The sequence below is a fragment of the Pseudophryne corroboree genome, unplaced genomic scaffold, assembly GCF_028390025.1.
Source record: "Pseudophryne corroboree isolate aPseCor3 unplaced genomic scaffold, aPseCor3.hap2 scaffold_1317, whole genome shotgun sequence".
NCBI lineage: Eukaryota > Metazoa > Chordata > Amphibia > Anura > Myobatrachidae > Pseudophryne > Pseudophryne corroboree.
The window spans coordinates 42,458-69,196 of NW_026967943.1; the positions used below are offsets into that span (position 1 = coordinate 42,458).

General features: G+C 45.9%; 14 non-coding genes and 2 pseudogenes across 14 annotated transcripts; 10 read left to right on the forward strand and 6 right to left on the reverse strand.

Moving 5' to 3' along the window:
• The first annotated feature begins 35 nt into the window (after positions 1–35).
• On the forward strand, positions 36–177 carry LOC134994537 (U1 spliceosomal RNA; annotated as a pseudogene).
• A 692-nt stretch (positions 178–869) lies between these two features.
• LOC134994516 (U1 spliceosomal RNA) lies at positions 870–1,033 on the forward strand. Its single transcript, XR_010197520.1, has one exon. It is a non-coding gene; the product is annotated as a U1 spliceosomal RNA (small nuclear RNA).
• Positions 1,034–5,878: 4,845 nt separating this feature from the next.
• On the reverse strand, positions 5,879–6,041 carry LOC134994538 (U1 spliceosomal RNA). The gene has a single exon (XR_010197537.1). It is a non-coding gene; the product is annotated as a U1 spliceosomal RNA (small nuclear RNA).
• A 152-nt stretch (positions 6,042–6,193) lies between these two features.
• On the reverse strand, positions 6,194–6,357 carry LOC134994526 (U1 spliceosomal RNA). The gene has a single exon (XR_010197529.1). It is a non-coding gene; the product is annotated as a U1 spliceosomal RNA (small nuclear RNA).
• A 675-nt stretch (positions 6,358–7,032) lies between these two features.
• Positions 7,033–7,188, reverse strand: LOC134994485 (U1 spliceosomal RNA). Its single transcript, XR_010197490.1, has one exon. It is a non-coding gene; the product is annotated as a U1 spliceosomal RNA (small nuclear RNA).
• A 2,361-nt stretch (positions 7,189–9,549) lies between these two features.
• LOC134994515 (U1 spliceosomal RNA) lies at positions 9,550–9,712 on the forward strand. The gene has a single exon (XR_010197519.1). It is a non-coding gene; the product is annotated as a U1 spliceosomal RNA (small nuclear RNA).
• A 152-nt stretch (positions 9,713–9,864) lies between these two features.
• Positions 9,865–10,010, forward strand: LOC134994469 (U1 spliceosomal RNA; annotated as a pseudogene).
• A 691-nt stretch (positions 10,011–10,701) lies between these two features.
• Positions 10,702–10,865, forward strand: LOC134994504 (U1 spliceosomal RNA). Its single transcript, XR_010197508.1, has one exon. It is a non-coding gene; the product is annotated as a U1 spliceosomal RNA (small nuclear RNA).
• A 152-nt stretch (positions 10,866–11,017) lies between these two features.
• On the forward strand, positions 11,018–11,180 carry LOC134994545 (U1 spliceosomal RNA). Its single transcript, XR_010197544.1, has one exon. It is a non-coding gene; the product is annotated as a U1 spliceosomal RNA (small nuclear RNA).
• Positions 11,181–11,851: 671 nt separating this feature from the next.
• LOC134994506 (U1 spliceosomal RNA) lies at positions 11,852–12,015 on the forward strand. The gene has a single exon (XR_010197510.1). It is a non-coding gene; the product is annotated as a U1 spliceosomal RNA (small nuclear RNA).
• Positions 12,016–12,167: 152 nt separating this feature from the next.
• LOC134994481 (U1 spliceosomal RNA) lies at positions 12,168–12,330 on the forward strand. The gene has a single exon (XR_010197488.1). It is a non-coding gene; the product is annotated as a U1 spliceosomal RNA (small nuclear RNA).
• Positions 12,331–13,001: 671 nt separating this feature from the next.
• On the forward strand, positions 13,002–13,165 carry LOC134994464 (U1 spliceosomal RNA). Its single transcript, XR_010197477.1, has one exon. It is a non-coding gene; the product is annotated as a U1 spliceosomal RNA (small nuclear RNA).
• Positions 13,166–19,866: 6,701 nt separating this feature from the next.
• On the reverse strand, positions 19,867–19,982 carry LOC134994492 (U5 spliceosomal RNA). The gene has a single exon (XR_010197497.1). It is a non-coding gene; the product is annotated as a U5 spliceosomal RNA (small nuclear RNA).
• Positions 19,983–20,268: 286 nt separating this feature from the next.
• LOC134994497 (U5 spliceosomal RNA) lies at positions 20,269–20,385 on the reverse strand. The gene has a single exon (XR_010197501.1). It is a non-coding gene; the product is annotated as a U5 spliceosomal RNA (small nuclear RNA).
• Positions 20,386–20,655: 270 nt separating this feature from the next.
• LOC134994486 (U5 spliceosomal RNA) lies at positions 20,656–20,771 on the reverse strand. The gene has a single exon (XR_010197491.1). It is a non-coding gene; the product is annotated as a U5 spliceosomal RNA (small nuclear RNA).
• A 144-nt stretch (positions 20,772–20,915) lies between these two features.
• Positions 20,916–21,079, forward strand: LOC134994528 (U1 spliceosomal RNA). The gene has a single exon (XR_010197531.1). It is a non-coding gene; the product is annotated as a U1 spliceosomal RNA (small nuclear RNA).
• Positions 21,080–26,739: the final 5,660 nt, after the last annotated feature.

Genomic DNA, 26,739 nt, shown 5'->3' on the forward strand with positions numbered 1-26,739 from the left:
CCGAGCAGCGACCCTCCCCAGCTCTAGCCCAACTCCTACTTACCTGCCAGGTGAGATACTATGATCATGAAGATGCTTCTCCCAGGGCAAGGCTCACCCATTGCACTCTGGGTGTGCTGCCCCTGCGATTTCCCCAAATGTGGGAAACTTGACTGCATAATTTGTGTTTCCCCTGGTCGGCTCTCATATAATTCAGATCTCTTTGTCTCAGGTCTCTCTCCAGCCTAGTTTGCTGTCTGTTTCCACTTCTTTTTTCTTGAGCCCCTCCCTTCTATACCCTTGTGCACTATCCTGACTTCTCCCGTCTGCTTACTTTGTGCCTTCCAACGCACAATGCAAACTACAGGTAGTGCTGCAGGGCCCACACCCTTTTACTTGCTTTACAGAGCAGCTCTGGAGCTGTTACAGTGCCCAGCTGCTGCAAGAAATCAGCTTGAATGCTTCAGGGGCTGGGGCATAGCCAACATGAGCCCCACACCGAAGGAGGGTGGAGGTGTTTAATGCGAACTAGGGGTCATCCAAGCGCTGCAAAAGGCCGCCATGCCCTGCACACCCCTTTATTCTTTTCATATGCAGACGAGGGTTGAAGCCAACTTTGACCCACTGCTTGGATGACATCACCATATTCAAATCCATCTGCTGCAGGCCTTCCCCCAGGAATGCTTGCACTAGTTGTTGCATTTGGTTTGTTGTTTGGGGGTGCTTCAGTATTAGGCAGCCTTCTGCCCTCCCATGTTCATCTGAAAATATGTGTTCTCCCTGCAGTTGTTGTCCCCAGATGAGAGTTCCCTTGTGCTGCCTCAGTTGAATCTCCTTTACTTGACAGAGATGTGCCTGAGCAGCGGCCCTCCCCAGCCCTATCCCAAATCATACTTATTTTGCATAGGAGATACCATGGTCATGAAGATTGTTCTCCCAGGGTGAGGTTCATTCATTGCATTCTGGGTATGCTGACCCCTGTGATTTCCCCAAATGTGGGAAACTCGACTGCATTATTTGTGGTAGTGGGGGACTGTGTTTGTGCTTTCCTCTGGTCAGCTCTGGTAAAAGTCAGATTTCTTTGTCTCAGATCTTCCTCTAGCCTTGTTCTTCTTTCGAGAGTTCCCTTGTGCTGCCTCAGTTGGATCTCCTTCACTTGACAGGGGGTGCCCAAGCAGCAATCCTCCACAGCTCTAGCCCAACTCCTACTTACCTGCCAGGTGAGATACTATGATCTTCACTGTTAGGGCAATCAGGATGTGGAATTCCCTGCCAGGGAAGGTGGTAATGGTGGACTCTGTAATTGGATTTAAAAAAGGAATGGATACATTTCTGAATGAAAAAGCTATCCAAGGTTATAATACTTAAAATATCAACATGGTTAATCCAGGGGGAACATGAGTTGTAGTAGTTAACTAGTCATAAAACATTGTGAAGGCAGGGGAGAAGAACAAGCGCCATATGGTGTAGTATTTTGAATAAATTGGAGTGATAGATAGGTATATACGAAGTAAGTACCGGATAGATTCTTGAGATTAGGCCTGTCTGTCTCACTAAATTCTTTGTGGCTGTTCCCCACCTAGGAGACAAAAGATCATCGCCATATGGTGTAGTAACCTCAGATATATCTTGGGGTACCCTCCCCTCTATTTCATGCGTACCAAAAGGAAAATTCAATATAGCATATAGGATATATTTATATCCAGGTAGATCAAGTCGGTCCAATATGATGTAATGGCTGAATCAGTCGACTGTTGCTGCCTTATATAGTATTATCAATAAAAAATTTTAATCCACAAAATAATAATACAAATTCAGATAAAAAATAAATAAAACAAATCAGAAAATCTTAGCTGATTGGTGTAGGCAGTAGTTAGGTCAGTCTCAACGCGTTTCGCCTCCAGGGCTTCCTCAGGAGAATACATCATATCAAAAGATACACATATTTATAGTGCTTTCAGTTTCATTTTGGCCAGCACTTCCGGTTCGCGTCATTTCCGGAACCGGAAGTGCTCGTTCCGACTTACATACTAAATGCATATGTGGCTTGATATTTAACATTAGATTGCATTGGTGGTGCAGTGTTAATATAAATTTTAGATCAGTCTGTATAAGTAGCGCAAGACGGACATAGAGTCCGTTTGCTCCGTGAAACCGGAAGTGACGCGGCTCGTCCCGGCCACTGCCGCGTCACTTCCGGTTTAGGTTAGAACCGGAAGTGCTGGCCAAAACGAAACTGAAAGCACTATAAATATGTGTATCTTTTGATATGATGTATTCTCCTGAGGAAGCCCTGGAGGCGAAACGCGTTGAGACTGACCTAACTACTGCCTACACCAATCAGCTAAGATTTTCTGATTTGTTTTATTTATTTTTTATCTGAATTTGTATTATTATTTTGTGGATTAAATTTTTTTATTGATAATACTATATAAGGCAGCAACAGTCGACTGATTCAGCCATTACATCATATTGGACCGACTTGATCTACCTGGATATAAATATATCCTATATGCTATATTGAATTTTCCTTTTGGTACGCATGAAATAGAGGGGAGGGTACCCCAAGATATATCTGAGGTTACTACACCATATGGCGATGATCTTTTGTCTCCTAGGTGGGGAACAGCCACAAAGAATTTAGTGAGACAGACAGGCCTAATCTCAAGAATCTATCCGGTACTTACTTCGTATATACCTATCTATCACTCCAATTTATTCAAAATACTACACCATATGGCGCTTGTTCTTCTCCCCTGCCTTCACAGAATTTCATGACTGAACATACCCAAGTCATATTCTGAAGAACTGAGCAGCCACCAAAGAAGTTTGGAGAGGTGTTTTCTGACGGAGCATCCACAACTGACTGAATCCAAACAGTAGAACCTGTTTGACGACCCTTTGCTTTAAAGGAATATTTGGACGCGAGACTAAGCGCACTGACCTTAAAAAAACTCCCAGTCATAAAACATTATTCAGCAAGTATGTAGAATCATCACAACTTAAAACAGGTTGAACACGATGGGCAATTTGCCTCTTTTCAACCTCAAAAACTATATTACTATATGTTACTATATTACTATGTTACTGTAGTATACAGAACACCACAATGTAATGAGCAGTGATAGTGAGCACTGATGAGGATACTAGAACTGACACTGAGCAGCAAGATGCAGCACTGGACTATTAGTAATGTACTGTAGTATGCTGAGCACCACAATGCAGCACAAGACAATGAGCAGTGATACTGAGCACTGATGAGGATACTACTGAGAACTGACACTGAGCAGGAGAGACACACTACTAGTATTACTGAGCAGCAATAAGTAACCACTGATAATGAGCACTGATATTGAGATTTCCACTGAGAGAACATAGCCACGTCCTCTCCGCTCTCTCTTCAATGCACGAGTAAAAATGGCGGCAACGCGCAGCTCTTTATATGAAATCCGAATCTCGCGAGAATCCGACAGCGGGATGATGACATTTTCCCTTGTTCAGGTTTTCCGAGTCAGGCGGGAACAACCGAGCCTGCCTCGGACCAGTGTAAACCACGTGGAGTTCGTGGGGAATTCGGTTCTCGGAGAACCGAACCCGCTCCTCTCTACCTTATACCCATAATTTTTTTTATTTTCAATCTAAGCCCCTGCAGTTTTCTGTAAGCATCTGCTTCGCTATGATGATCAACAAGTCACAAGGGCAAACACTCAGGGCTTGAGGCGTAGATCTTAGGACCAGCTGCTACAAGCATGGCAGAGGTGTCACTATCACTGGTGACACCCAGAGAGGTGGCGAAGGAGATTGTAATGCAGTGCGCGCAGATAAGCAGCGCAATGGTAAAAAGGAGGCATGGTTTCATAGGTAGGGGCGTGGCCTGGTGGCCTGAATCTACATTTTGTTGCTCCGGGTGTCCCGGGGGTTGGGGGCTGCACCCGGGGACTAGTGTGTGAGCGGTGCTGGCTCCTGCACAGTGACAGGACATGGCCACCCAGCATGACGCCTCCCTTCTTGACCATGCTGTAATTGCAGTCGCACTGCAGTTCAGCGTGATCATAAAAAATGGTGTAGCCTTCTGCTGGTGCAGACTGTATGTGCGCGCAGGAAGCCGCCACCATTTTTGTGATCACAGCGGCTGAATGTGATGTCATACAGCCGCTGTGACCATGCCCCCTGTGTCTCCTCCGTTGCAGACCCCATTTTGAAGCCTTGCCCCCGCACCGCTCCATCCCTGACTTGGAAATGGAGTTTTGCTGACCCCCCTCTCCCCCCCTGCCCCGATTGACAGGCAGAGGCGATCGCATTCTCTGCGGGGTGCCGCAGAAAATGCAGGCACTTGCGTATGCTCTTAGCAATTTTTGCAGTTGGATCGCTTATTGTGATTGCAATCCAACCTGAATCAGGCCCTATTACCTATCGCAATGCGCTGCGGGCAGTACAAAATTGGTTTAATATGGGAGAAAAACCCCCAGACCTATGCTCCTTAACTGTACCTGGTGGCTTGTGGAGCGGCTGCCCAGTAATCAGTGTCCACGCCAGTGCGCACACGGTCCACCCCCTACGGCCACGCTCCCCTTCATCAGCGGCCTCGTGATCCGGAAGGGCGGTGTGTGTGTGACTGACCTTAGGAAGAAACCGGAGCCTCCGCTGCAGTGACCCAGCAACCAGGGCACGGGAGTATACAGCGCCGCTGGGAGTGATGAAGCTGCAGTAAAGATGTCTATTAGACCTAGCCTGCTGCAGCCCTTGTAGATTCTCATAAAAAAAGTTCTTATTTTCTTGTCAAAATTAATAGCTAAGAATAGGCTGCCTGAGGCAGGCCCCTGTTAAGTGGCCTGCTACTGAAGGCACCAACTACAAACTGAGCTCCCTGTTCATGGAAGCGGGGTTATAGAGGAGAATGCGCTGAGCATCTTGGGAACAGTCAAAAGCTTTGAGCCGGTTGGTGCCTCAGATCAAGATCCTACTCTACACCCCAATGTGAATCCTTGTGGAGTCCAGTGTACCCCACAGAAGAAATTAATGTGTCACACCCATTGGCAGCAACCTTAGAATAGCTGCTGACGGGCACAATTGAGAAAGGAAGGGGGAGGAACATTTGAATCCAGCACATAGATGCAATTCAAATATGTAATTTGAACCTTCCTATTTTAAAATATAATGGATGAACCTCACCCTGTGAGAACAATCTTCATGATATAGAGATCTCATATGCAAAATAAGCATGAGTTGGGTTAGGGCTGGGGAGGGTGGCTGCTCGGGCAAGCCCCTCCCCCGTCAAGTTAAGGAGATTCAACTGAGGAAGCACAAGGGAACTCTCGTCTGGGGACAACAACTGCAGGGAGACCACATCTTTTCAGATGAACATGGGAGGGCGGAAGGCTGCCTAATACTGAAGCACCATCAAATATCAAACCATATGCAATAACTAGTACAAGCATTCCTGGGGGAAGGTCTGCAGGAGACGAATTTGCATACGGTGATGTCATCCAAGCAGTGGGCCAAAGTTGGCTGGAACCCTCATCTGCATATGAAAAGAGAAAAGGGTTATGCAGGGCATGGCGGCCTTTTGCGGCGCTTGGATGACCCCTAGTTCGCATTAAACACCTCCACCCTCCTTCGGTGTGGGGCTCATGTTGGCTATGCCCCAGCCCCTGAAGCATTCAAGCTGATTTCTTGCAGCAGCTGGGCACTGTAACAGCTCCAGAGCTGCTCTGTAAGGCAAATAAAAGGGTGTGGGCCCTGCAGCACTACCTGTAGTTCGCATTGTGCGTTGGAAGGCACAAAGTAAGCAGACGGGAGAAGTCAGGATAGTGCGCAAGGGCATAGAAGGGAGCGGCTCAAGAAAAGAGAAGTGGAAACAGACAGCAAACTAGGCTGGAGAGAGACCTGAGACAAAGAGATCTGAATTATACGAGAGCCGACCAGGGGAAACACAAATTATGCAGTCAAGTTTCCCACATTTGGGGAAATCGCAGGGGCAGCACACCCAGAGTGCAATGGGTGAGCCTTGCCCTGGGAGAAGCACCTTCAAGATCATAGTATCTCACCTGGCAGGTAAGTAGGAGTTGGGCTAGAGCTGGGGAGGGTCGCTGCTCGGGCACCCCCCTGTCAAGTGTAGGAGATCCAACTGAGGCAGCACAATGGAACTCTCGAAAGAAGAACAAGGCTAGAGGAAGATCTGAGACAAAGAAATCTGACTTTTACCAGAGCTGACCAGCGGAAAACACAAACACAGTCCCCCACTACCACAAATAATGCAGGCGAGTTTCCCACATTTGGGGAAATCACAGGGGTCAGCATACCCAGAATGCAATGAATGAAACTCACCCTGGGTGAACAATTTTCATGACCATGGTGTCTCCTATGCAAAATAAGTATGATTTGGGATAGGGCTGGGGAGGGCCGCTGCTCAGGCACATCTCTGTCAAGTAAAGGAGATTCAACTGAGGCAGCACAAGGGAACTCTCATCTGGGGACAACAACTGCAGGGAGAACACATATTTTCAGATGAACATGGGAGGGCAGAAGGCTGCCTAATACTGAAGCACCCCCAAACAACAAACCAAATGCAACAACTAGTGCAAGCATTCCTGGGGGAAGGCCTGCAGCAGATGGATTTGCATATGGTGATGTTATCCAAGCAGTGGGTCAAAGTTGGCTTCAACCCTCATCTGCTTATGAAAAGAGAAAAGGGGCGTGCAGGGCATGGCAGCCTTTTGCGGTGCTTGGATGACCCCTAGATCGCATTAAACACCCCCACCCTCCTTTGGTGTGGGGCTCATGTTGGCCATGCCCCATCCCATGAAGCATTCAAGCTGATTTCTTGCAGCAGCTGGGCATTGTAACAGCTCCAGAGCTGCTCTGTAAGGCAAGTAAAAGGGTGTGGGCCCTGCAGCACTACCTGTAGTTTGCATTGTGCATTGGAAGGCACAAAGTAAGCAGACGGGAGGAGAAGTCAGGATAGTGCACAAGGGTATAGAAGGGAGGGGCTCAAGAAAAAAAGAAGTGGAAACAGACAGCAAACTAGGCTGGAGAGAGACCTGAGACAAAGAGATCTGAATTATACGAGAGCCGACCAGAGGAAACACAAATTATGCAGTCAAGTGTCCCACATTTGGGGAAATCGTAGGAGCAGCACACCCAGAGTGCAATGGGTGAGCCTTGCCCTGGGAGAAGCACCGTCCTGATTATAGTATCTCACCTGGGTGTGCTGCCCCTGCGATTTCCCCAAATGTGGGAAACTTGACTGCATAATTTGTGTTTCCCCTGGTCGGCTCTCATATAATTCAGATCTCTTTGTCTCAGGTCTCTCTCCAGCCTAGTTTGCTGTCTGTTTCCACTTCTTTTTTCTTGAGCCCCTCCCTTCTATACCCTTGTGGACTATCCTGACTTCTCCTCCTGTCTGCTTACTTTGTGCCTTCCAATGCACAATGCAAACTACAGGTAGTGCTGCAGGGCCCACACCCTTTTAGTTGCCTTACAGAGCAGCTCTGGAGCTGTTACAGTGCCAAGCTGCTGCAAGAAATCAGCTTGAATGCTTCAGGGGCTGGGGCATGGCCAACATGAGCCCCACACCAAAGGAGGGTGGGGGTGTTTAATGCGAACTAAGGGTCATCCAAGCGCCGCAAAAGGCCGCCATGCCCTGCATACCCCTTTTCTCTTTTCATATGCAGATGAGGGTTCCAGCCAACTTTGGCCCACTGCTTGGATGACATCACTGTATGCAAATCCGTCTTCTGCAGACCTTCCCCCAGGAATGCTTGTACTAGTTGTTGCATTTGGTTTGTTGTTTGGGGGTGCTTCAGTATTAGGCAGCCTTCTGCCCTCCCATGTTCATCTGAAAATATGTGTTCTCACTGCAGTTGTTGTCCCCAGATGGGAGTTCCCTTGTGCTGCCTCAGTTGAATCTCCTTTACTCTAAAACTTTTAAAACTTAGCAAAAGTGTTTACTAAATAGCTGCTCGGCAAAGTTGCAATGCCGAGACTCCCCGACCAGCTGCCCAGGATGAACCCACCTTTCTAGTAGAATGGGTCTTCACCTAATTCAGTAACGGCAATCCTGCCGTGGAATGAGCATGCTGAATCTTACCACAGATCCAGCGCATAATGGTCTACATGGACGCAGGACACCCAATCCTGTTGGGAGCATACAGGACAAACAGAGCCTCTGTTTTCCTAATCTGAACCGTTCTGGTGACATAAATTTTCAAAGTTCTGACCACAGCCAGAGACTTTGACTCAACGAAGGTGTCAGTGGCCAAAGGCACCATGTGGAAAGATGAACCACCTTCGGCAGAAATTGTTGACGTGTCCTCAATTCTGCTCTATCTTCATGAAAGATCAAATAAAGGCTCTTGTGATACTGCATGGTTTGTACTGTTTTCCATGTGCTCCCAGATCTTTCAAAAAAGAAGCATGGTCAAGAAAGTTCTGTTTGAAAAGAAACAACATTTACTGTCATTGTTATAGAATTTGGGAGAAAAAACAAGAAGAAATCTGCACTGTTGACGCACTGGACAGAATGAATGAATCATAAAATATAACCTTTATTAAGTATGTATTAAAATTGGATAAATATTAATATTATTATCCCAAACTGCAGTGAAACATAAAGGTTAAAATCACAGAACTAACATACATGTGCATAAGAAGAATAAAGAGATGTGAAAAAAAGGTTTAAAAAGCGTGTCCGTGTGTGATTATTTTTGAAGGCACAACCCTGGCGGGGTTGTTTATATAGATATATATGTTGCTAATAATCACTTTCTAGCGTAATGTTATTAAATAGCTGTTAGTATCTATGTCGTCAGGTACCACTGGGTCGTATCCTATATACTCCTGTGGGAAACTTGACTGCATAATTTGTGTTTCCCCTGGTCGGCTCTCGTATAATTCAGATCTCTTTGTCTCAGGTCTCTCTCCAGCCTAGTTTGCTGTCTGTTTCCACTTCTCTTTTCTTGAGCCGCTGCCTTCTATGCCCTTGTGCACTCTCCTGACTTCTCCTGTCTGCTTACTTTGTGCCTTCCAACGCACAATGCAAACTACAGGTAGTGCTGCAGGGCCCACACCCTTTTACTTGCCTTACAGAGCAGCTCTGGAGCTGTTACAGTGCCCAGCTGCAGCAAGAAATCAGCTTGAATGCTTCAGGTGCTGGGGCATAGCCAACAAGAGCCCCACACCGACGGAGGGTGGAGGTGTTTAATGCAAACTAGGGGTCAGCCAAGCGCCGCAAAAGGCCGCCATGCCCTGCATGCCCCTTTTCTCTTTTCATATGCAGACGAGGGTTGAAGCCAACTTTGACCCACTGCTTGGATGACATCACCATATGCAAATCCATCTGCGGCAGGCCTTCCCCCAGGAATGCTTGCACTAGTTGTTGCATTTGGTTTGTTGTTTGGGGGTGCTTCAGTATTAGGCAGCCTTCTGCCCTCCCATGTTCATCTGAAAATATGTGTTCTCCCTGCAGTTGTTGTCCCCAGATGAGAGTTCCCTTGTGCTGACTCAGTTGAATCTCCTTTACTTGACAGAGATGTGCCTGAGCAGCGGCCCTCCCCAGCCCTATCCCAAATCATACTTATTTTGCATAGGAGATACCATGGTCATGAAGATTGTTCTCCCAGGGTTAGGTTCATTCATTGCATTCTGGGTAGCTGACCTCTGTGATTTCCCCAAATGTGGGAAACTCAACTGCATTATTTGTGGTAGTGGGGGACTGTGTTTGTGCTTTCCTCTGGTCAGCTCTGGTAAAAGTCAGATTTCTTTGTCTCAGATCTTCCTCTAGCCTTGTTCTTCTTTCAAGAGTTCCCTTGTGCTGCCTCAGTTGGATCTCCTTCACTTGACAGGGGGGTGCCCGAGCAGCGACCCTCCCCAGCTCTAGCCCAACTCCTACTTACCTGCCAGGTGAGATACTATGATCATGAAGTTGCTTCTCCCAGGGCAAGGCTCACCCATTGCACTCTGGGTGTGCTGCCCCTGCGATTTCCCCAAATGTGGGAAACTTGACTGCATAATTTGTGTTTTCCCTAGTCGGCTCTCATATAATTCAGATCTCTTTGTCTCAGGTCTCTCTCCAGCCTAGTTTGCTGTCTGTTTCCACTTCTTTTTTCTTGAGCCCATCCCTTCTACACCCTTGTGCACTATCCTGACTTCTCCTCCTGTCTGCTTACTTTGTGCCTTCCGATGCACAATGCAAACTACAGGTAGTGCTGCAGGGCCCACACCCTTTTACTTGCCTTACAGAGCAGCTCTGGAGCTGTTACAGTGCCAAGCTGCTGAAAGAAATCAGCTTGAATGCTTCAGGGGCTGGGGCATGGCCAACATGAGCCCCACACCGAAGGAGGGTGGGGGTGTTTAATGCGAACTAAGGGTCATCCAAGCGCCGCAAAAGGCCGCCATGCCCTGCATACCCCTTTTCTCTTTTCATATGCAGATGAGGGTTCCAGCCAACTTTGGCCCACTGCTTGGATGACATCACTGTATGCAAATCCGTCTTCTGCAGACCTTCCCCCAGGAATGCTTGTACTAGTTGTTGCATTTGGTTTGTTGTTTGGGGGTGCTTCAGTATTAGGCAGCCTTCTGCCCTCCCATGTTCATCTGAAAATATGTGTTCTCCCGGCAGTTGTTGTCCCCAGATGAGAGTTCCTTTGTGCTGCCTCAGTTGAATCTCCTTTACTTGACAGAGATGTGCCTGAGCAGCGGCCCTCCCCAGCCAATTCCCAAATCATACTTATTTTGCATAGGAGATACCATGGTCATAAAGATTGTTCTCCCAGGGTGAGGTTCATTCATTGCATTCTGGGTATGCTGACCCCTGTGATTTCCCCAAATGTGGGAAACTCAACTGCATTATTTGTGGTAGTGGGGGACTGTGTTTGTGTTTTCCTCTGGTCAGCTCTGGTAAAAGTCAGATTTCTTTGTCTCAGATCTTCCTCTAGCCTTGTTCTTCTTTCGAGAGTTCCATTGTGCTGCCTCAGTTTGATCTCCTTCACTTGACAGGGGGGTACCCAAGCAGCGACCCTCCCCAGCTCTAGCCCAACTCCTACATACCTGCCAGGTGAGATACTATGATCATGAAGGTGCTTCTCCCAGGGCAAGGCTCACCCATTGCACTCTGGGTGTGCTGCTCCTGCGATTTCCCCAAATGTGGGAAACTTGACTGCATAATTTGTGTTTCCCCTGGTCGGCTCTCGTATAATTCAGATCTCTTTGTCTCAGGTCTCTCTCCAGCCTAGTTTGCTGTCTGTTTCCACTTCTCTTTTCTTGAGCCGCTGCCTTCTATGCCCTTGTGCACTCTCCTGACTTCTCCTGTCTGCTTACTTTGTGCCTTCCAACGCACAATGCAAACTACAGGTAGTGCTGCAGGGCCCACACCCTTTTACTTGCCTTTCAGAGCAGCTCTGGAGCTGTTACAGTGCCCAGCTGCTGCAAGAAATCAGCTTGAATGCTTCAGGGGCTGGGGCATAGCCAACATGAGCCCCACACCGACGGAGGGTGGAGGTGTTTAATGCGAACTAAGGGTCATCCAAGCGCCGCAAAAGGCCGCCATGCCCTGCATACCCCTTTTCTCTTTTCATATGCAGATGAGGGTTCCAGCCAACTTTGGCCCACTGCTTGGATGACATCACCGTATGCAAATCCGTCTTCTGCAGACCTTTTCCCAGGAATGCTTGTACTAGTTGTTGCATTTGGTTTGTTGTTTGGGGGTGCTTCAGTATTAGGCAGCCTTCTGCTCTCCCATGTTCATCTGAAAATATCTGTTCTCCCTGCAGTTGTTGTCCCCAGATGAGAGTTCCCTTGTGCTGCCTCAGTTGAATCTCCTTTACTTGACAGAGATGTGCCTGAGCAGCGGCCCTCCCCAGCCCTATCCCAAATCATACTTATTTTGCATAGGAGATACCATTGTCATGAAGATTGTTCTCCCAGGGTGAGGTTCATTCATTGCATTCTGGGTATGCTGACCCCTGTGATTTCCCCAAATGTGGGAAACTCGACTGCATTATTTGTGGTAGTGGGGGACTGTGTTTGTGCTTTCCTCTGGTCAGCTCTGGTAAAAGTCAGATTTCTTTGTCTCAGATCTTCCTCTAGCCTTGTTCTTTTTTCGAGAGTTTCCTTGTGCTGCCTCAGTTGGATCTCCTTCACTTGACAGGGGGGTGCCCGAACAGCGACCCTCCCCAGCTCTAGCCCAACTCCTACTTACCTGCCAGGTGAGATACTATGATCAGGAAGGTGCTTCTCCCAGGGCAAGGCTCACCCAATGCACTCTGGGTGTGCTGCTCCTACGATTTCCCCAAATGTGGGACACTTGATTACATAATTTGTGTTTCCTCTGGTCGGCTCTCGTATAATTCAGATCTCTTTGTCTCAGGTCTCTCTCCAGCCTAGTTTGCTGTCTGTTTCCACTTCTCTTTTCTTGAGCCGCTCCCTTCTATGCCCTTGTGCACTATCCTGACTTCTCCCGTCTGCTTACTTTGTGCCTTCCAACACACAATGCAAACTACAGGTAGTGCTGCAGGGCCCACACCCTTTTACTTGCTTTACAGAGCAGCTCTGGAGCTGTTACAGTGCCCAGCTGCTGCAAGAAATCAGCTTGAATGCTTCAGGGGCTGGGGCATAGCCAACATGAGCCCCACACCGAAGGAAGGTGGAGGTGTTTAATGCGAACTAGGGGTCATCCAAGCGCCGCAAAAGGCCGCCATGCCCTGCACACCCCATTTTTATTTTCATATGCAGACGAGGGTTGAAGCCAACTTTGACCCACTGCTTGGATGACATCACCATATGCAAATCCATCTGCTGCAGGCCTACCCCCAGGAATGTTTGCACTAGTAGTTGCATTTGGTTTGTTGTTTGGGGGTGCTTCAGTATTAGGCAGCCTTCTGCCCTCCCATGTTCATCTGAAAATATGTGTTCTCCCTGCAGTTGTTGTCCCCAGATGAGAGTTCCCTTGTGTTGCCTCAGTTGAATCTCCTTTACTTGACAGAGATGTGCCTGAGCAGCGGCCCTCCCCAGCCCTATCCCAAATCATACTTATTTTGCATAGGAGATACCATGGTCATGAAGATTGTTCTCCCAGGGTGAGGTTCATTCATTGCACTCTGGGTATGCTGACCCCTGTGATTTCCCCAAATGTGGGAAACTCGACTGCATTATTTGTGGTAGTGGGGGACTGTGTTTGTGCTTTCCTCTGGTCAGCTCTGGTAAAAGTCAGATTTCTTTGTCTCAGATCTTCCTCTAGCCTTGTTCTTCTTTCGAGAGTTCCCTTGTGCTGCCTCAGTTGGATCTCCTTCACTTGACAGGGGGTGCCCGAGCAGCAATCCTCCACAGCTCTAGCCCAACTCCTACTTACCTGCCAGGTGAACTATGATCTTCACTGTTAGGGCAATCAGGATGTGGAATTCCCTGCCAGGGAAGGTGGTAATGGCGGACTCTGTAATTGGATTTAAAAAAGGAATGGATACATTTCTGAATGAAAAAGCTATCCAAGGTTATAATACTTAAAATATCAACATGGTTAATCCGGGGGTAACATGAGTTATAGTAGCTAACTAGTCATAAAACATTATTCAGCAAGTATGTAGAATCATCACAACTTAAAACAGGTTGAACACGATGGGCAATTTGCCTCTATTCAACCTCAAAAACTATGTTACTATATGTTACTATATTACTATGTTACTGTAGTATACAGAACACCACAATGTAATGAGCAGTGATAGTGAGCACTGATGAGGATACTAGAACTGACACTGAGCAGCAAGATGCAGCACTGGACTATTAGTAATGTACTGTAGTATGCTGAGCACCACAATGCAGCACAAGACAATGAGCAGTGATACTGAGCACTGATGAGGATACTACTGAGAACTGACACTGAGCAGGAGAGACACACTACTAGTATTACAGAGCAGCAATAAGTAACCACTGATACTGAGCACTGATATTGAGATTTCCACTGAGAGAACATAGCCACGTCCTCTCCGCTCTCTCTTCAATGCACGAGTAAAAATGGCGGCAACGCGCAGCTCTTTATATGGAATCCGAATCTCGCGAGAATCCGACAGCGGGATGATGACATTTTCCCTTGTTCAGGTTTTCCGAGTCAGGCGGGAACAACCGAGCCTGCCTCGGACCAGTGTAAACCACGTGGAGTTCGTCGGGAATTCGGTTCTCGGAGAACCGAACCCGCTCCTCTCTACCTTATACCCATCAATTTTTTTATTTTCAATCTAAGCCCCTGCAGTTTTCTGTAAGCATCTGCTTCGCTATGATGATCAACAAGTCACAAGGGCAAACACTCAGGGCTTGAGGCGTAGATCTTAGGACCAGCTGCTACAAGCATGGCAGAGGTGTCACTATCACTGGTGACACCCAGAGAGGTGGCGAGGGAGATTGTAATGCAGTGCGCGCAGATAAGCAGTGCAATGGTAAAAAGGAGGCATGGTTTCATAGGTAGGGGCGTGGCCTGGTGGCCTGAATCTACATTTTGTTGCTCCGGGTGTCCCGGGGGTTGGGGGCTGCACCCGGGGACTAGTGTGTGTGCGGTGCTGGCTCCTGCACAGTGACAGGGCATGGCCACCGAGCATGACGCCTCCATTCTTGACCATGCTGTAATTGCAGTCGCACTGCAGTTCAGCGTGATCATATAAATTGGTGTAGCCTCCTGCTGGTGCAGACTGTATGTGCGCGCAGGAAGCCGCCACCACTTTTGTGATCACAGCGGCTGAATGTGATGTCATACAGCCGCTGTGACCACGCCCCCTGTGTCTCCTCCGTTGCAGACCCCATTTTGAAGCCTTGCCCCCGCACCGCTCCATCCCTGACTTGGAAATGGAGTGTTGCTGACCCCCCTCTCCCCCCCCCCCCGCCCCGATTGACAGGCAGAGGCGATCGCATTCTCTGCGGGGTGCCGCAGAAAATGCAGGCACATGCGTATGCTCTTAGCAATTTTTGCAGTTGGATCGCTTATTGTGATTGCAATCCAACCTGAATCAGGCCCTATTACCTATCACAATGCGCTGCGGGCAGTACAAAATTGGGTTAATATAGGAGTAAAACTCCCAGACCTGTGCTCCTTAACTGTACCTGGTGGCTAGTGGAGCGGCTGCCCAGTAATCAGTGTCCACGCCAGTGCGCACACGGTCCACCCCCTACGGCCACGCTCCCCTTCATCAGCGGCCTCGTGATCCGGAAGGGCGGTGTGTGTGTGACTGACCTTAGGAAGAAACTGGAGCCTCCGCTGCAGTGACCCAGCAACCAGGGCACGGGAGTATACAGCGCCGCTGGGAGTGATGAAGCTGCAGTAAAGATGTCTATTAGACCTAGCCTGCTGCAGCCCTTGTAGATTCTCATAAAACAAGTTCTTCTTTTCTTGTCAAAATTAATAGCTAAGAATAGGCTGCCTGAGGCAGGCCCCTGTTAAGAGGCCTGCTACTGAAGGCACCAACTACAAACTGAGCTCCCTGTTCATGGAAGCGGGGTTATAGAGGAGAATGCACTGAGCATCTTGGGAACAGTCAAAAGCTTTGAGCCGGTTGGTGCCTCAGATCAAGATCCTACTCTACACCCCAATGTGAATCCTTGTGGAGTCCAGTGTACCCCACAGAAGAAATTAATGTGTCACACCCATTGGCAGCAACCTTAGAATAGCTGCTGACGGGCACAATTGAGAAAGGAAGGGGGGGGGGGACATTTGAATCCAGCACATAGATGCAATTCAAATATGTAATTTGTACCTTCCTATTTTAAAATATAATGGATGAACCTCACCCTGTGAGAACAATCTTCATGATCAAGAGATCTCATATGCAAAATAAGTATGAGTTGGGATAGGGCTGGGGAGGGTGGCTGCTCGGGCAGCCCCTCCCCCGTCAAGTTAAGGAGATTCAACTGAGGACGCACAAGGGAACTCTCGTCTGGGGACAACAACTGCAGGGAGACCACATCTGTTCAGATGAACATGGGAGGGTGGAAGGCTGCCTAATATTGAAGCACCATCAAATATCAAACCATATGCAACAACTAGTACAAGCATTCCAGGGGGAAGGTCTGCAGAAGACGGATTTGCATACGGTGATGTCATCCAAGCAGTGGACCAAAGTTGACTGGAACTCTCATCTGCATATGAAAAGAGAAAAGGGGCATGCAGGGCATGGCGGCCTTTTGCGGTGCTTGGATGACCCCTAGTTCGCATTAAACACCCCCACCCTCCTTTGGTGTGGGGCTCATGTTGGCCATGCCCCATCCCCTGAAGCATTCAAGCTGATTTCTTGCAGCAGCTGGGCACTGTAACAGCTCCAGAGCTGTTCTGTAAGGCAAGTAAAAGGGTGTGGGCCCTGCAGCACCACCTGTAGTTCGCATTGTGCGTTGGAAGGCACAAAGTAAGCAGACGGGAGGAGAAGTCAGGATAGTGCGCAAGGGCATCCTTTTCTCTTAGTCCGTAGAGGATGCTGGGGTCACATTAAGAACCATGGGGTATAGACGGGATCCGCAAGAGACATGGGCACTTTAAGACTTTCAAAGGGTGTGAACTGGCTCCTCCCTCTATGCCCCTCCTCCAGACTCCAGTTATAGGAACTGTGCCCAGGGAGACGGACATTTCGAGGAAAGGATTTATTGTTAAACTAAGGTGAGCATCTTACCAGCTCACACCTTAAGCATGCCGCAGAACGTGGCATTCAACAGAACACAAGCCAACGGCATGAACAATTGCAGCAAAAAGCTGACCAGAACCATAACACAACATGTGTATAACCACAAGTAATAACTGCAGACACAGTATGGACTGGGACGGGTGCCCAGCATCCTCTACGGACTAAGAGAAAAGGATTTACCGGTAGGTATTAAAATCCTATTTTCTCATACGACCTAGAGGATGCTGGGGTCACATTAAGAACCATGGGGTTATACCAAAGCTCTTGAACGGGTGGGAGAGTGCGTACGACTCTGCAGCACCGAATGACCCAACTTGAGGTTATCATCAGCCAAGGTATCAAACTTGTAAAACTTAGCAAAAGTGTTTACTAAATAGCTGCTCGGCAAAGTTGCAATGCCGAGACTCCCCGACCAGCTGCCCAGGATGAACCCACCTTTCTAGTAGAATGGGTCTTCACCTAATTCAGTAACGGCAATCCTGCCGTGGAATGAGCATGCTGAATCTTACCACAGATCCAGCGCATAATGGTCTACATGGAAGCAGGACACCCAATCCTGTTGGGAGCATACAGGACAAACAGAGCCTCTGTTTTCCTAATCTGAACCGTTCTGGTGACATAAATTTTCAAAGTTCTGACCACAGCCAGAGACTTTGACTCAACGAAGGTGTCAGTGGCCAAAGGCACCATGTGGAAAGATGAACCACCTTCGGCAGAAATTGTTGACGTGTCCTCAATTCTGCTCTATCTTCATGAAAGATCAAATAAAGGCTCTTGTGATACTGCATGGTTTGTACTGTTTTCCATGTGCTCCCAGATCTTTCAAGCAAGTAGCATGGTCAAGAAAGTTCTGTTTGAAAAGTAACAACATTTACTGTCATTGTTATAGAATTTGGGAGAAAAAACAAGAAGAAATCTGCACTGTTGACGCACTGGACAGAATGAATGAATCATAAAATATAACCTTTATTAAGTATGTATTAAAATTGGATAAATATTAATATTATTATCCCAAACTGCAGTGAAACATAAAGGTTAAAATCACAGAACTAACATACATGTGCATAAGAAGAATAAAGAGATGTGAAAAAAAGGTTTAAAAAGCGTGTCCGTGTGTGATTATTTTTGAAGGCACAACCCTGGCGGGGTTGTTTATATAGATATATATGTTGCTAATAATCACTTTCTAGCGTAATGTTATTAAATAGCTGTTAGTATCTATGTCGTCAGGTACCACTGGGTCGTATCCTATATACTCCCTTCACTCAATAGGGGTTACCTCCCGGGAAGCCATCCCCATTGGCGAATTTGTGGGGGTGATTGAGTATAACCGGTAAGCTAACCTCCAATTTGTGGGGTGCTTAGGTAGATGGGGATCACTTATTTCTCTGTGTCCCCTAAGACTATATTCCTAAATTCAATACCATAGCTTTCTATATCGGATAAGGAATCACTTGATAGGGAAATCTCTATGCATCATGGAAAGATCATATTTATTAATATCCAAACTAAAAAAATGATGAATAGCTTTAATTTAGCTGTTTAGATATAGTTAATTGGCGAGATATACCAACAGGTGCGGTTGCCTTAAGGAATATGGCAATTCTAATATAAATAGCAGCCCTCCTTCATATAATCAGCCAGATCTTATTAAATCTGGTCCAGATATAGCCGTTCAGATATACTTAATTGACAACATATATCAATCGGTGGGGTTGCCTTAAGGAATATAGCAATTCCAATTCTCATATAAATAGCAACCTTCCTTCATATATTCAGCCAGATCTTATTTAATCTGATCTAGGCGTAGGCAATAATGCTTTCCTTAGAGGTATAGCCACCTCAATTCTTATTAGGAAGCAAAGTGTCTGTCATAATGGTTTATCCAATTCATCTAAGAAATAATATATTCCATGTGTCAGAGATTCATTACTCTCTATTTACACTGTTAAAGAGTTAATTCTTATTATGTTACAGTGTAATGAAATTATCATATAGGGAGATGTGGCAATTCCATGTGCTATATATATAATAACCCTTAGTGGTCCAGATTCCACAATGAGGAATTTTCTTATAAACCGCTGAAACACACAGCTGTTTGACTGACTTCCAAATATATCTATCTCACTTTGTAACAGTCTTATGATAGAGAAACCGTTACATATTCGGTCACTTAGTTATCTAAAGGTAAACAGACTCAGTGTGAGGGTAATATAATATATCAAATGCGCTGTCAATAATCGTGGTAACTGGTGTAATAATGTGGTATATTGAGTATGCTAGTAAGGCATATAACTGCTCTCCAGCCTTTAAGTGTTACCAATCAATTTGTTACACTGTAAAGGATTTATGGTGTCCTGTTAGGACATGCAGCTGCTAGGCTGACTCAAAGATTTATCCATTTGTAACAATTATGTAACAGTTATATACATGTTACTGGTATTACATATAAATAGTATGACACAGGCCAGCAGTCCCATGTGTCTAGATTCCACAATAGGAGATTTTCTTTGTCTTATAAACTGCTGGAACACACAGCTGCTAGACTGACTTCAAATATATATACCGGTATTACTTTGTAACAGTCTTATAGTAAAGAGACTGTTACACACTGTCATTTAGTTATCTCAAGGTTAGCAGATTCTGTATTACTTTGTAACAGTCTTATAGTAAAGAGACTGTTACACACTGTCATTTAGTTATCTCAAGGTTAGCAGATTCTGTGTGAGGATAGTGTTCTGTTAGAACATGCAGCTGCTAGGCTGACTCATAGAAAATGTATCCATTTGTAACAAATGACACATACAGCATTAAATTAATATCTATAGCAGCCCATGTGACATCTCTACTCTTATCATAATTGTCTGGTTATTGCCAATCTGGACAGCAGGAGTGATATATATTCACTAGTCCCAATATCCCATCATATAAATATACCCACACTGATATACATTCTTATCAAGAGTTATTAGTAGCTATCTGTATGCACTTTAGACATTGTAATTGCTAAGTGACATCATATCTAGTGTATTCCTTTCTTATAGCTCAGCTTCTATTCCCTATTAGTGGAGACTAACAGCTAACATCATAATCATATATTTTTGTTTTATAACATTTCACATGAGTCAAATACACGCGGACACGCCGTGCCCTACACGCGTGTTTCACTGCATCTATGGCAACTTACATTAAAGCTAACAAGAAAGCACACTCGTTCTGTCTTTAAACTGATAAAAGAAACCCCAATAATATGGGGCATGCAAAAATTTAGATAAAACTCAGTTTTGCTCCGCTCCACGGAAATCTTTAGTAAAAGGCGAAAGATTTGTTCGTTCTGACGAGAAACCAGAGCATGACCAAGATTCCACCTGTCGCCTGAGTGCCATGCCAGCAGTCCTCATTCAGCTCAAAGTGAGCACCCAATATGAAAGAAAGAAAGCAGATTTCTCACCAGGCTTCCCCTTGCTATAAGCATGGTTTGTACTCTTTTCCATGTGCTCCCAGATCTTTCAAGCAATTAGTATGGTCAAGAAAGTTCTGCTTGAAAAGAAACAGACATTTACTGTCATTGTTATACAAATAAACTTACATTAAAGCCAACAAGAAAGCTCACTCGTTCTGTCTTTAAACTGATAAAAGAAACCCCAATAATATGGGGCATGCAAAAATTGAGATAAAACTCAGTTTTGCTCCTCTCCACGGATAATCTTTAATAAAAGGCGAAAGATTTGTTCATTCTGAAGAGAAACCAGAGCATGACCAAGATTCCACCTGTCGCCTGAGTGCCATGCCAGCAGTCCTCATTCAGATCAAAGTGAGCGCCCAATTTGAAAGAAAGCAGATTTCTCACCTGGCTTCTCCTTGCTATAAGCATGGTTTGTACTGTATTCCATGTGCTCCCAGATCTTTCAAGCAAGTAGCATGGTCAAGAAAGTTCTGTTTGAAAAGAAACAAACATTTACTGTAATTTCTATGCAAATGAGCTTTCATTAAAGCACACTCATTCTATCTTTAAACCGATAAAAGAAACCCCAAAAAGATGGGGCATGCAAAAATTGAGGTAAAACTCAGTTTTGCTCCTCTCCACGGAAATCTTTAGTAAAAGGCGAAAGATTTGTTCGTTCTGAAGAGAAACCAGAGCATGACCAAGATTTTCATCTGAAAATATGTGTTCTCCCTGCAGTTGTTGTCCCCAGATGAGAGTTCCCTTGTGCTGCCTCAGTTGAATCTCCTTTACTTGACAGAGATGTGCCTGAGCAGCGGCCCTCCCCAGCCCTATCCCAAATCATACTTATTTTGCATAGGAGATACCATGGTCATGAAGATTGTTCTCCCAGGGTGAGGTTCATTCATTGCATTCTGGGTATGCTGACCCCTGTGATTTCCCCAAATGTGGGAAACTCGACTGCATTATTTGTGGTAGTGGGGGACTGTGTTTGTGCTTTCCTCTGGTCAGCTCTGGTAAAAGTCAGATTTCTTTGTCTCAGATCTTCCTCTAGCCTTGTTCTTCTTTCGAGAGTTCCCTTGTGCTGCCTCAGTTGGATCTCCTTCACTTGAGAGGGGGTGCCCGAGCAGCAATCCTCCACAGCTCTAGCCCAACTCCTACTTACCTGCCAGGTGAGATACTATGATCTTCACTGTTAGGGCAATCAGGATGTGGAATTCCCTGCCAGGGAAGGTGGTAATGGCGGACTCTGTAATTGGATTTAAAAAAGGAATGGATACATTTCTGAATGAAAAAGCTATCCAAGGTTATAATACTTAAAATATCAACATGGTTAATCCGGGGGTAACATGAGTTATAGTAGCTAACTAGTCATAAAACATTATTCAGCAAGTATGTAGAATCATCACAACTTAAAACAGGTTGAACACGATGGGCAATTTGCCTCTATTCAACCTCAAAAACTATGTTACTATATGTTACTATATTACTATGTTACTGTAGTATACAGAAAACCAAAATGCAATGAACAGTGATTGTGAGCACTGATGAGGATACTAGAACTGACACTGAGCAGCAAGATGCAGCACTGGACTATTAGTAATGTACTGTAGTATGCTGAGCACCACAATGCAGCACAAGACAATGAGCAGTGATACTGAGCACTGATGAGGATACTACTGAGAACTGACACTGAGCAGGAGAGACACACTACTAGTATTACTGAGCAGCAATAAGTAACCACTGATACTGAGCACTGCTATTGAGATTTCCACTGAGAGAACATAGCCACGTCCATTCCGCTCTCTCTTCAATGCACGAGTAAAAATGGCGGCAACGCGCAGCTCTTTATATGGAATCCGAATCTCGCGAGAATCCGACAGCGGGATGATGACATTTTCCCTTGTTCAGGTTTTCCGAGTCAGGCGGGAACAACCGAGCCTGCCTCGGACCAGTGTAAACCACGTGGAGTTCGTGGGGAATTCGGTTCTCGGAGAACCGAACCCGCTCCTCTCTACCTTATACCCATCAATTTTTTTATTTTCAATCTAAGCCCCTGCAGTTTTCTGTAAGCATCTGCTTCGCTATGATGATCAACAAGTCACAAGGGCAAACACTCAGGGCTTGAGGCGTAGATCTTAGGACCAGCTGCTACAAGCATGGCAGAGGTGTCACTATTACTGGTGACACCCAGAGAGGTGTCGAGGGAGATTGTAATGCAGTACGCGCAGATAAGCAGCGCAATGGTAAAAAGGAGGCATGGTTTCATAGGTAGGGACGTGGCCTGGTGGCCTGAATCTACATTTTGTTGCTCCGGGTGTCCCGGGGGTTGGGGGCTGCACCCGGGGACTAGTGTGTGAGCGGTGCTGGCTCCTGCACAGTGAAAAAGCATGGCCACCCAGCATGACGCCTCCCTTCTTGACCATGCTGTAATTGCAGTCGCACTGCAGTTCAGCGTGATCATAAAAAATGGTGTAGCCTCCTGCTGGTGCAGACTGTATGTGCGCGCAGGAAGCCGCCACCATTTTTGTGATCACAGCGGCTGAATGTGATGTCATACAGCCGCTGTGACCACGCCCCCTGTGTCTCCTCCGTTGCAGACCCCATTTTGAAGCATTGCCCCCGCACCGCTCCATCCCTGACTTGGAAATGGAGTGTTGCTGACCCACCTATCCCCCCCCCCCGCCCCGATTGACAGGCAGAGGCGATCGCATTCTCTGCAGGGTGCCGCAGAAAATGCAGGCACATGCGTATGCTCTTAGCAATTTTTGCAGTTGGATCGCTTATTGTGATTGCAATCCAACCTGAATCAGGCCCTATTACCTATCACAATGCGCTGCGGGCAGTACAAAATTGGGTTAATATAGGAGAAAAACCCCCAGACCTGTGCTCCTTAACTGTACCTGGTGACTAGTGGAGCGGCTGCCCAGTAATCAGTGTCCACGCCAGTGCGCACACGGTCCACCCCCTACGGCCACGCTCCCCTTCAACAGCGGCCTCGTGATCCGGAAGGGTGGTGTGTGTGTGACTGACCTTAGGATGAAACCGGAGCCTCCGCTGCAGTGACCCAGCAACCAGGGCACGGGAGTATACAGCGCCGCTGGGAGTGATGAAGCTGCAGTAAAGATGTCTATTAGACCTAGCCTGCTGCAGCCCTTGTAGATTCTCATAAAACAAGTTCTTCTTTTCTTGTCAAAATTTATAGCTAAGAATAGGCTGCCTGAGGCAGGCCCCTGTTAAGTGGCCTGCTACTGAAGGCACCAACTACACACTGAGCTCCCTGTTCATGGAAGCGGGGTTATAGAGGAGAATGCACTGAGCATCTTGGGAACAGTCAAAAGCTTTGAGCCGGTTGGTGCCTCAGATCAAGATCCTACTCTACACCCCAATGTGAATCCTTGTGGAGTCCAGTGTACCCCACAGAAGAAATTAATGTGTCACACCCATTGGCAGCAACCTTAGAATAGCTGCTGACGGGCACAATTGAGAATGGAAGGGGGGGGGGGACATTTGAATCCAGCACATAAATGCAATTCAAATATGTAATTTGTACCTTCCTATTTTAAAATATAATGGATGAACCTCACCCTGTGAGAACAATCTTCATGATCAAGAAATCTCATATGCAAAATAAGTATGAGTTGGGATAGGGCTGGGGAGGGTGTCTGCTCTGGCAGCCCTTCCCCCGTCAAGTTAAGGAGATTCAACTGAGGAAGCACAAGGGAACTCTCGTCTGGGGACAACAACTGCAGGGAGACCACATCTTGTCAGATGAACATGGGAGGGCGGAAGGCTGCCTAATACTGAAGCACCATCAAATATCAAACCATATGCAACATCTAGTACAAGCATTCCTGGGGGAAGGTCTGCAGCAGACGGATTTGCATACAGTGATGTTATCCAAGCAGTGGGCCAAAGTTGGCTGGAACCCTCATCTGCATATGAAAAGAGAAAAGGGGCGTGCAGGGCATGGCGGCCTTTTGCGGTGCTTGGATGACCCCTAGTTCTCATTAAACACCCCCACCCTCCTTTGGTGTGGGGCTCATGTTGGCCATGCCCCATCCCCTGAAGCATTCAAGCTGATTTCTTGCAGCAGCTGGGCACTGTAACAGCTCCAGAGCTGTTCTGTAAGGCAAGTAAAAGGGTGTGGGCCCTGCAGCACCACCTGTAGTTCGCATTGTGTGTTGGAAGGCACAAAGTAAGCAGACGGGAGGAGAAGTCAGGATAGTGCGCAAGGGCATCCTTTTCTCTTAGTCCGTAGAGGATGCTGGGGTCACATTAAGAACCATGGGGTATAGACGGGATCCGCAAGAGACATGGGCACTTTAAGACTATCAAAGGGTGTGAACTGGCTCCTCCCTCTATGCCCCTCCTCCAGACTCCAGTTATAGGAACTGTGCCCAGGGAGACGGACATTTCGAGGAAAGGATTTATTGTTAAACTAAGGTGAGCATCTTACCAGCTCACACCTTAAGCATGCCGCAGAACGTGGCATTCAACAGAACACAAGCCAACGGCATGAACAATTGCAGCAAAAAGCTGACCAGAACCATAACACAACATGTGTATAACCACAAGTAATAACTGCAGACACAGTATGGACTGGGACGGGTGCCCAGCATCCTCTACAGACTAAGAGAAAAGGATTTACCGGTAGGTATTAAAATCCTATTTTCTCATACGACCTAGAGGATGCTGGGGTCACATTAAGAACCATGGGGTTATACCAAAGCTCTTGAACGGGTGGAAGAGTGCGTACGACTCTGCAGCACCGAATGACCCAACTTGAGGTTATCATCGGCAGGGATGCAGTGGCGTTAATGTTTCCTGGTGTCAACCTGTATTATTTCAGTAGATATTGAAATGAGGATGCATCTTGCTGCCTTTCCAATGAAGCAAGTTTAATTTAGTAATAGGTGAAAAACCATCCCTACAAAGATGTTAATCAGATACTTGGCTTTGTGGACACTTTTCAGAGAACAAATTTGTTATCATAAAAATAAAGCCAGAAAATGAAGAGCTGTTTAATCACTCAATTGGATTTTTTTGCCAGCATATTTCTTTTTCTCTGCAAACCACTGCTAAATTGTGCTTCCTAGCTGTTTTTATAAAATCACTGAATCAAATCTAACTCTGATTACATCAGAGAAGGCCAGGTACCCTACACCATAACAGGGGTTTTTGAAATTTTGACTTGTCTACTTAAAGATCACCAAAATCTGATAACAAGGTCAATTACGTCCCTGGGTGGGATTGAACCACCAACCTTTTGGTTAATAGCCGTACACACTAACTGATTGCGCCACAGCGACACTTTCCAAAAGTACATACTGACAAAGGCTAATAAGCATTCATCTAGAACGTTTCCTAGAAAACTTTAAAAAGTCAATAATCTGGAGAGTTTTTGTAAGATGTTTCTTCCATCAACCAATGAAGAAACGCATTGGTACTTTCCCATGATGAGTGAGTGCTTCAGGATCTCTTGCACTTACATGTGCAGCAGAGTACTGCAATGGAAGCATGCTGGGCCCATAACCCAGAGGTAGGCAGATTGAAACTATCCTCTGCTATATGCATTTTTTTTTGTTAATTAAAGTAATCCAAAACTGGGATTGATATTTTTGCTCTTTTATTTTTACTTAAAGTACAATAACTTTTACCATTTTAATTTGTTTTAATAGTATATTGACAGTATTGTTTTCTTTCAAAAATCCACTTAATTTTCTTTACCCTATTATTAAAATGGTAATTGACAAAAACAAACTACATTGTCACCAGAAGAGCAATACAAAATGTACAAGTGATATATTAAAATCATCTTTCCAGCTTGAATTTCAATGATGCATTGGGGCAACGATTTTGTGAGAAACATCTTCACCCTTAAATAAAGATTTTCTTAATTCCTTACCTGTGTGCTAATTAGATATCACCATGTTTTCACATTAAACAGACTTCCACATGAGAAAGCAGCAAGGATGCAGTGGCATTAATGTTTCCTGGTGTCAACCTGTATTATTTCAGTAGATATTGAAATGAGGATGCATCTTGCTGCCTTTCCAATGAAGCAAGTTTAATTTAGTAATAGGTGAAAAACCATCCCTACAAAGATGTTAATCAGATACTTGGCTTTGTGGACACTTTTCAGAGAACAAATTTGTTATCATAAAAATAAAGCCAGAAAATGAAGAGCTGTTTAATCACTCAATTGGATTTTTTTGCCAGCATATTTCTTTTTCTCTGCAAACCACTGCTAAATTGTGCTTCCTAGCTGTTTTTATAAAATCACTGAATCAAATCTAACTCTGATTACATCAGAGAAGGCCAGGTACCCTACACCATAACAGGGGTTTTTGAAATTTTGACTTGTCTACTTAAAGATCACCAAAATCTGATAACAAGGTCAATTACGTCCCTGGGTGGGATTGAACCACCAACCTTTTGGTTAATAGCCGTACACACTAACTGATTGCGCCACAGCGACACTTTGCAAAAGTACATACTGACAAAGGCTAATAAGCATTCATCTAGAACGTTTCCTAGAAAACTTTAAAAAGTCAATAATCTGGAGAGTTTTTGTAAGATGTTTCTTCCATCAACCAATGAAGAAACGCATTGGTACTTTCCCATGATGAGTGAGTGCTTCAGGATCTCTTGCACTTACATGTG